At 49.6% G+C, this 6,000-nt stretch overlaps 1 protein-coding gene across 1 annotated transcript in view; it reads right to left on the bottom strand.

Moving 5' to 3' along the window:
- Positions 1–602: 602 nt before the first annotated feature.
- The window catches only part of LOC142033858 (galactosylgalactosylxylosylprotein 3-beta-glucuronosyltransferase 1-like), a 29,826-nt gene continuing 24,428 nt past the window's right edge, over positions 603–6,000 (bottom strand). Inside the window, exon 6 of the mRNA XM_075034371.1 lies at positions 603–3,858. The gene's annotated coding sequence lies outside the window, so the exon portion shown is untranslated. The remainder of the gene's footprint in view (positions 3,859–6,000) is intronic.

Raw genomic sequence — 6,000 nt, 5'->3', positions numbered from 1 at the left:
GTGGCATTACATTCCTGCAGGAGATCCCTTATGTCTTGCCATAGTGCTGCCAGGAGAGCTTGTCCTGGCTCTTCCCAGAGGGGAGGACAGGGTGCTGGAGGAGCTGCCTGTCCCAACAGAGCTGGAGTGGATACGGTGCACCCTGCAGAGCAGACCTCAATAATGTCACCCAGCAGACAGCTTGTGGCACCTTTCCCCTCTCCCTTGTGATGGAGAACTGACTGCCTGCCCTACGTTTTGGCCACCACTCACTTCTGAGTTGTGGTCAGCGCCTTTGCAGAGCAATATCTCAGTAGGGATGGTCACCATGTCACCAAAATGACATCTAGAGGTGCCATGAGATTACAGAGTTTAGGCTATATTCTCCTGACTCCTTCTGTCTCTTTATCTCCATAATGCAGGCACCAGTGTCAGGGACCTGAAATGTTTTTGCTTGAATTTCTATTGTAGCATTTGGGTCAGATGAAGACTGAAGTGAGTACCCGTAAGATGAGAACAACTAAAACTGATACATTCTCCATTACAGAGTCCACTGTGTTTTCCTGTAAAAGGAGTAAGCACTAATGCTGCAAGACAAGACAATGGTGCAATATCGTACTATTCACATCATATTTAATTACGCTCTAGTACCATTCAATATAAATAAATAACCATTAAAAAGTACTTTCTTGACATTCTCTTCCCTTCATCAATAGTATTTTCTGCAACAGGAAATGTTAGTAATATTCATTGGTTGGTGAATTGGATGAATCTCAGAGAACATGAATATCAGATACTAATATGCTAGTAAAAACCAGGCGCTGGGATGCCTTCTCTTCTTCGAATACTTCAGGCTTGATCTGCAGCTTCCCTCCGTATTGCATTCACTGTGTTCACTTTGCCTGAAGCCTGTAACTCTGACCGCTGCTCCCCTCCTGGGCTCTCCCACCTAGCTCTGCTAACGAACAGCCGTCGTAACTTGTGGTGTCTGTTACTCGCCCACCCTTAGCTGATACACCTTGGCCAGCAGCAGTCCTTGCTGTCCTTAGGCTGCTCTACAGGGAAAAGAGTGTTTGTGCTGAACAGGTCCAAACATCTGCTAGCCTGGAATATCAGCTCTGTACACCCACGCTGTCCATACAAGGTCTTGGTCCTGCACAATTTAGTGACTGACAGAATTTCTTGATTCACAGAAACTCTTCTCCACAGGGTCAGGCTGGGGCAAGAATGGAGATGGTGTGATAGGGCTGGTCTTGAGAGCAGACTCCGACCGGCACTGAACGAACAGCGTAGTACATATCACTGGAATCCAGGTCCCCAGTGGGAAAAACAGGAATAATAATTTTGCTTTCTCGTAGGAACGCAGAGAGAAGAACTCTCTAAAAACATGGCGGGGGGGAGGTGTGTATCCTTTGCAACGGGAATAGATCCTTGCTACAAATGCCCACCGTCAGTGCCAAAACCCTATGTAGGACCTGCGCGAGATTAAAGGCCAGGGAATCTATCACCATATCCCCTCCTGTTCATACGGGCAGAAACCCTGCCCATCTCAGAGGAGAAAATGGAAGATGATAAATCAGCTCCTTTATTCCCTTGCTCTTGCCCATTCATCGAAACCACAATGAAGGGGACTTAAGCTTGGTTTAATACTGGGTGGAAGCATTGATCCCACCTGCCTGGTGGCAGGATGGGTTGGCAAAGCCCACTGGAGTGCAAGGCCTGTTACCTCCTGCAGAGAACAGGACAGAAAGCTCTGACAAATGGAGGATGAAAAGTGTTTTGCGGATGCCGGGCTTCCTTCATGCTATCCAGTGCCAGTATGCCAGATCCTTGCTGTGTAAGGACTTCTCTGGGGCCCGGAGGCATCTCATCCCTGTTGCCCCCTCCCGTACTTTAGCCCCCCTCCTACAGCAGGATGCGCGGCCGCTCGTTTCCCATTTGAAGGAACACAGACCGACTCCCTCTCTCAGATACCCTTCAAAAAGCCCCCTTCATGGAGGCTTCCTGAGATCCCATGAGGACTATCTGCTGAGCGAGGCACTCCTTTGCACATGTTTTTACCTCGCTAACATTGCTCGGGAGCCAGAAACTTAGTGCCACCCACGTCTCTTGCATAAAGGAACTGTAATTCCCTTCGCTGTACTCCCCTCCTTGCTGTGTTTCTGATTATTTTGCCAGTTTAAGACACCATTTTAAAGAAACCCCAGGGAGCGCAGAACATAGGACATTCATCGATCAACGCCATGCTCTACTGTTCTGGGGCGAGGGGGAAAATATTCTTTCTTCATGGACGTGTCAGGTGATCTAAGCTAAAAAACAAAACTAAACAAGGAATAGGCAGAGAAGAACTCTAGTATAAATAAATCAACAAATAAATAAGTTTCCTGCCAGCCCAGAATTTCTTGGGCAGGGGAATGATTCAATTGCTCATAACTTTCCCCCAGCTGTGAAATCCTCAATGTGTTTCGAATGCCTAAAGCCTTGTTTCTCACGGCCTGAGTGAAGATGGTTTTCAAGGTAGGCTCAGAGGGGTTTCTGGGTCATTCAAGGAATCTTCCTGGAAAAGTCACAGCGACACCACTCCCCACGCGCACACATGGTACCAACACTTGTGCTTTTAATCCAGTGCATCCTTCCTTCGGTCCTCGTTTGCCACCTCCTCCTCTGTGGGCTGCCTTCCACCTGGCTCTCTCCCTGTTTTATTGAGGGAAAGGGAAACCCATCCACATGACACTGTCTCCTCTCTCTTCACAGTGCCACACGTGCCTTCCAAAGTTCAGCTGGAAAACCTCGTCACGTTTGCTATTTCAGTTGTCGTCTACGTGCTCAAGATATGTTTCCCGACGATGCCTCTCCGCATTCCTCGACGTTCTCACGGGAGATGGCTGCAGGCTGAGGGTTCCTCTTCTCTGAGCACTTCTCACCCACCTCCACCTCAGAGAGGTGTCTTCCTCTCTGGAGGTCTAGGAAGCAAATCCGTATATGTGATTTGACGCTGCTGAAGCGCCTGATGGTGCTGCAGCAGGGTTCCAGGCTAGGAGCAACGCTTTCAAGTCCACCCACCTTTTCCCCTGCTTTCTGGTCTCTGCAGTGAGACATGGAGGCATGGTCTTTGAGGTACAGTACCCGCCGGGTCTCCCTGAGCTGGAGAGGAACTTTGTCCAGAGGGCTCTGGGCCGGCATTTTCCAAAACAACCTTACGTGAGGGCAGTTCAAGTTCTCAGCCGAGGCGTAGGCACCGGATCCCATCCGAACTTCCAAACCCCAAACGAGGCGCTTCAGCACAGCTCCCTCTCCAACACTGAAGGCTGATCCGTGTAGGTATCCGAGTGCGTCCTTCAGAGGGAGAGCCTCTCTCAGGCTAGCTTTGTTTTAAAGCTGTTTTGAGAGCATACCAGCCTCAGGCCGACAGGTCCGCGTTTGTGCTTTTGCGACAACTCCTGTCCTTGGACCACCGCAGCTCGCAGCCGCTGTACCGAAGCTCAGGTTCTACGATACGCCAGGAGAGACCTCCGGAGGCACCCATCCTGGATTTCAGCCACCGTGCTGGCACAGCCGAGAATGGAGAGCGCGTCTAATAAATTTTAACGAATGGTTAAAAACACAGAGCCCGCAGGGGAAGGGAAGCACTCCTCTCCCAGGTGGGGAACGGAGCCAGTGCACGAAGTCAAAGGTGAAGAGCAGTAGGATCGCAGGGCACCGCGTCAGCTCTGTCCCTGCTCGTTACCACCTTTTGGGCAGTGGGGGCTGATCGGCGTGGCGACTTTTGGGGGTGTTTATCATCCTCCAGCGATGGAGCAGAGCGCCGGGCAGAACAGGCAGGGCGCGCAGCTGCTGTGGTTGCTGACGAACTTCGGGAACGATCGCTGCCCGCTGCCGCTGTCAAAACAAACACAAAATGAGGTAAGAAGGAGATAGAGATACTACGCACAGCTTTGGGCTGGGATATGGCTGAAGAGCTGCTTGTGCTATCCGCACTGCAGAGTCCCAGCTGGGAGATTTTATTTCTGAATTGGAAAAAGGTTTTGAAGGATTTTTGTCTTCTCCCCCTAAAATCATTATTTTAACCTCTCTGATAATTTTTTAAAGAAAGAGCAGGAGGGTGAGATCTGAGGATCCCTGTTCAGTCTGTCTGGAATCTCTGAAATGCAGATGAACCTTCCCTGTTTCCAAATATCACAAGGCAGCAAGAGTCCTGTGCTGACCTAAGCAAACTCTTCTCTTTCAGATGCCTGTAAATAGATGTTAGCGGTAAGAATAGGTGGGTTGTATAACACCAGTCTTGAGCGATAGTTTTCAGGGCTTTAACAAAGAAAAATATGAAGTGAAATTAATTTCCATCTCCTGCTCTCAGAAGCCAAAGCCTGTGTTTTGAGGAGGTTTCAATACATTCGGCAGGGACGTATGCTGTGACAGCTTTTAGTTGCTCTGTGGCCTCTGTTGCAATACAGACAATCCCAAGGATTTTCCCCATGCTCCACATTCCCCTTCCTACTCTGCATGTCCCCACAGTGTTTCGCAGAGACCAGGCTTACGGCCATTTTCCAAAGCATCTCCACAGTGAAAGCCTTTGTCCAGCTGAAGATGGGCTCAGAGACCCCCTTTTTGTCCCTCCTGCTCCTCCACTTGGCATGAAGAGGCTGGAGAAGTAGCTGAGGCTCTCACCCCCGATCCTCAATCCCAGGACATCTCAGATCCTGCCCGGTGGTTCTCAGGGCAGCAAAAAAAGCAGAATTTCTACTGCAGAAAAGAAGAGCACTTTCCTTTTTTAAATGTTGAGCTCTTCTTTTTGTTGTCTCTCGTGAAAAGCAAAACCCTGATGTGTCTTATTGCTCCCCCTTTGCAGACCTGCTCTGATTTGGTGCACAGAGTTTTCTCTCCCAGACTCAGCTGGACACAGCTAAGGGTGGAAGAAATGCGGGCAAGGAAGAGAGTGGATTCCAGCTGGGACAAAATAACTGCTATTTACGCAGCACCTCTCGAAGCCTGATCTTCACAGTTCTCATGATCGGAAGGTGCCTTTACACGGTGTCTGTGGCAATCCACCGAGCAGGCACATGTGCCAAGCAGCCGTGCAAGTGGTCCAACTAGAGATTAACAAGAGCACCAAATCCCGCACCAGGCAACATCTGCCTGGCTACATCTGCAGGCTTTAAAGGGGAAAGTGGCCTCTGGGAGATCTGGGACTTGACTGGCTCAATCTGACCCTCAGTGAGGGCTAATTTCCAGGAGGGAAAGACAGATATATTCTCCCTGTTGTGTCTAAGAACAGAACATCCTCAGGGGAGCAATTTTACCTCTTTTTTTTTTTTTTCTCAGTGGTGGCTTATCTAGATCATGTCTGTCAAGGTTCTGAAGCTCAGCAGCCTTGATAGTAAGGACCTCCAAAACACCGTAGCCGTCAGCAGAGATCTCAATTTAAAACGTTAAGGGGGAGAATCTAATGATTTCCCTGACTGCCCAGTCAAGCAATTTACCTTGCAGGTGTCTCCCGGAGTGGATGCCACCTGCGCACTTGGCAGGTCAGAGCAGCTGCCCACGTGGCAGACGGTGGTGCAGGAGGGATTGTGGTCAAATTCTGCTAATGCAAGTGGAAAGCTCCTTCAAAATCTACAGAGCTGGCCCAGGCGACACTCTGGCTTGAAAGCACCGGAGAGGATGGCTCTAGATAAGGGTGCAAGTCCTGCTGGTGAATGAGTGGCAGTGTCTTGATCACTCAGACTGGGTGCTTCCCTTTCCCACAAGAAATGACTTATAGGGAGCCATTCCCATGAGAATCCATAGGAGGTGTGTTGCATTTCTTGTGGAGGATGGCTGAGTGTTTGGCTGGGGAGAGAGGGTGAGGACAAAAGTGCCAATACATAAACAGCACATTTATGAAAATGTCACATCCACACTCTGCACCTGTAGTGGAACAGCCAGCCCCTCAAGTAGGCAAGGCAGGTCTAATTTGTCTGAGTTTTCGTAAGCCTGCTCATCCTTTACAAAGTAGGTGGTACCTCCAGACCAGTTAACCGGATT

This window comes from Buteo buteo, chromosome 8 (assembly GCF_964188355.1).
Source record: "Buteo buteo chromosome 8, bButBut1.hap1.1, whole genome shotgun sequence".
NCBI lineage: Eukaryota > Metazoa > Chordata > Aves > Accipitriformes > Accipitridae > Buteo > Buteo buteo.
This window is presented reverse-complemented; position numbering and strand designations above follow the sequence as displayed.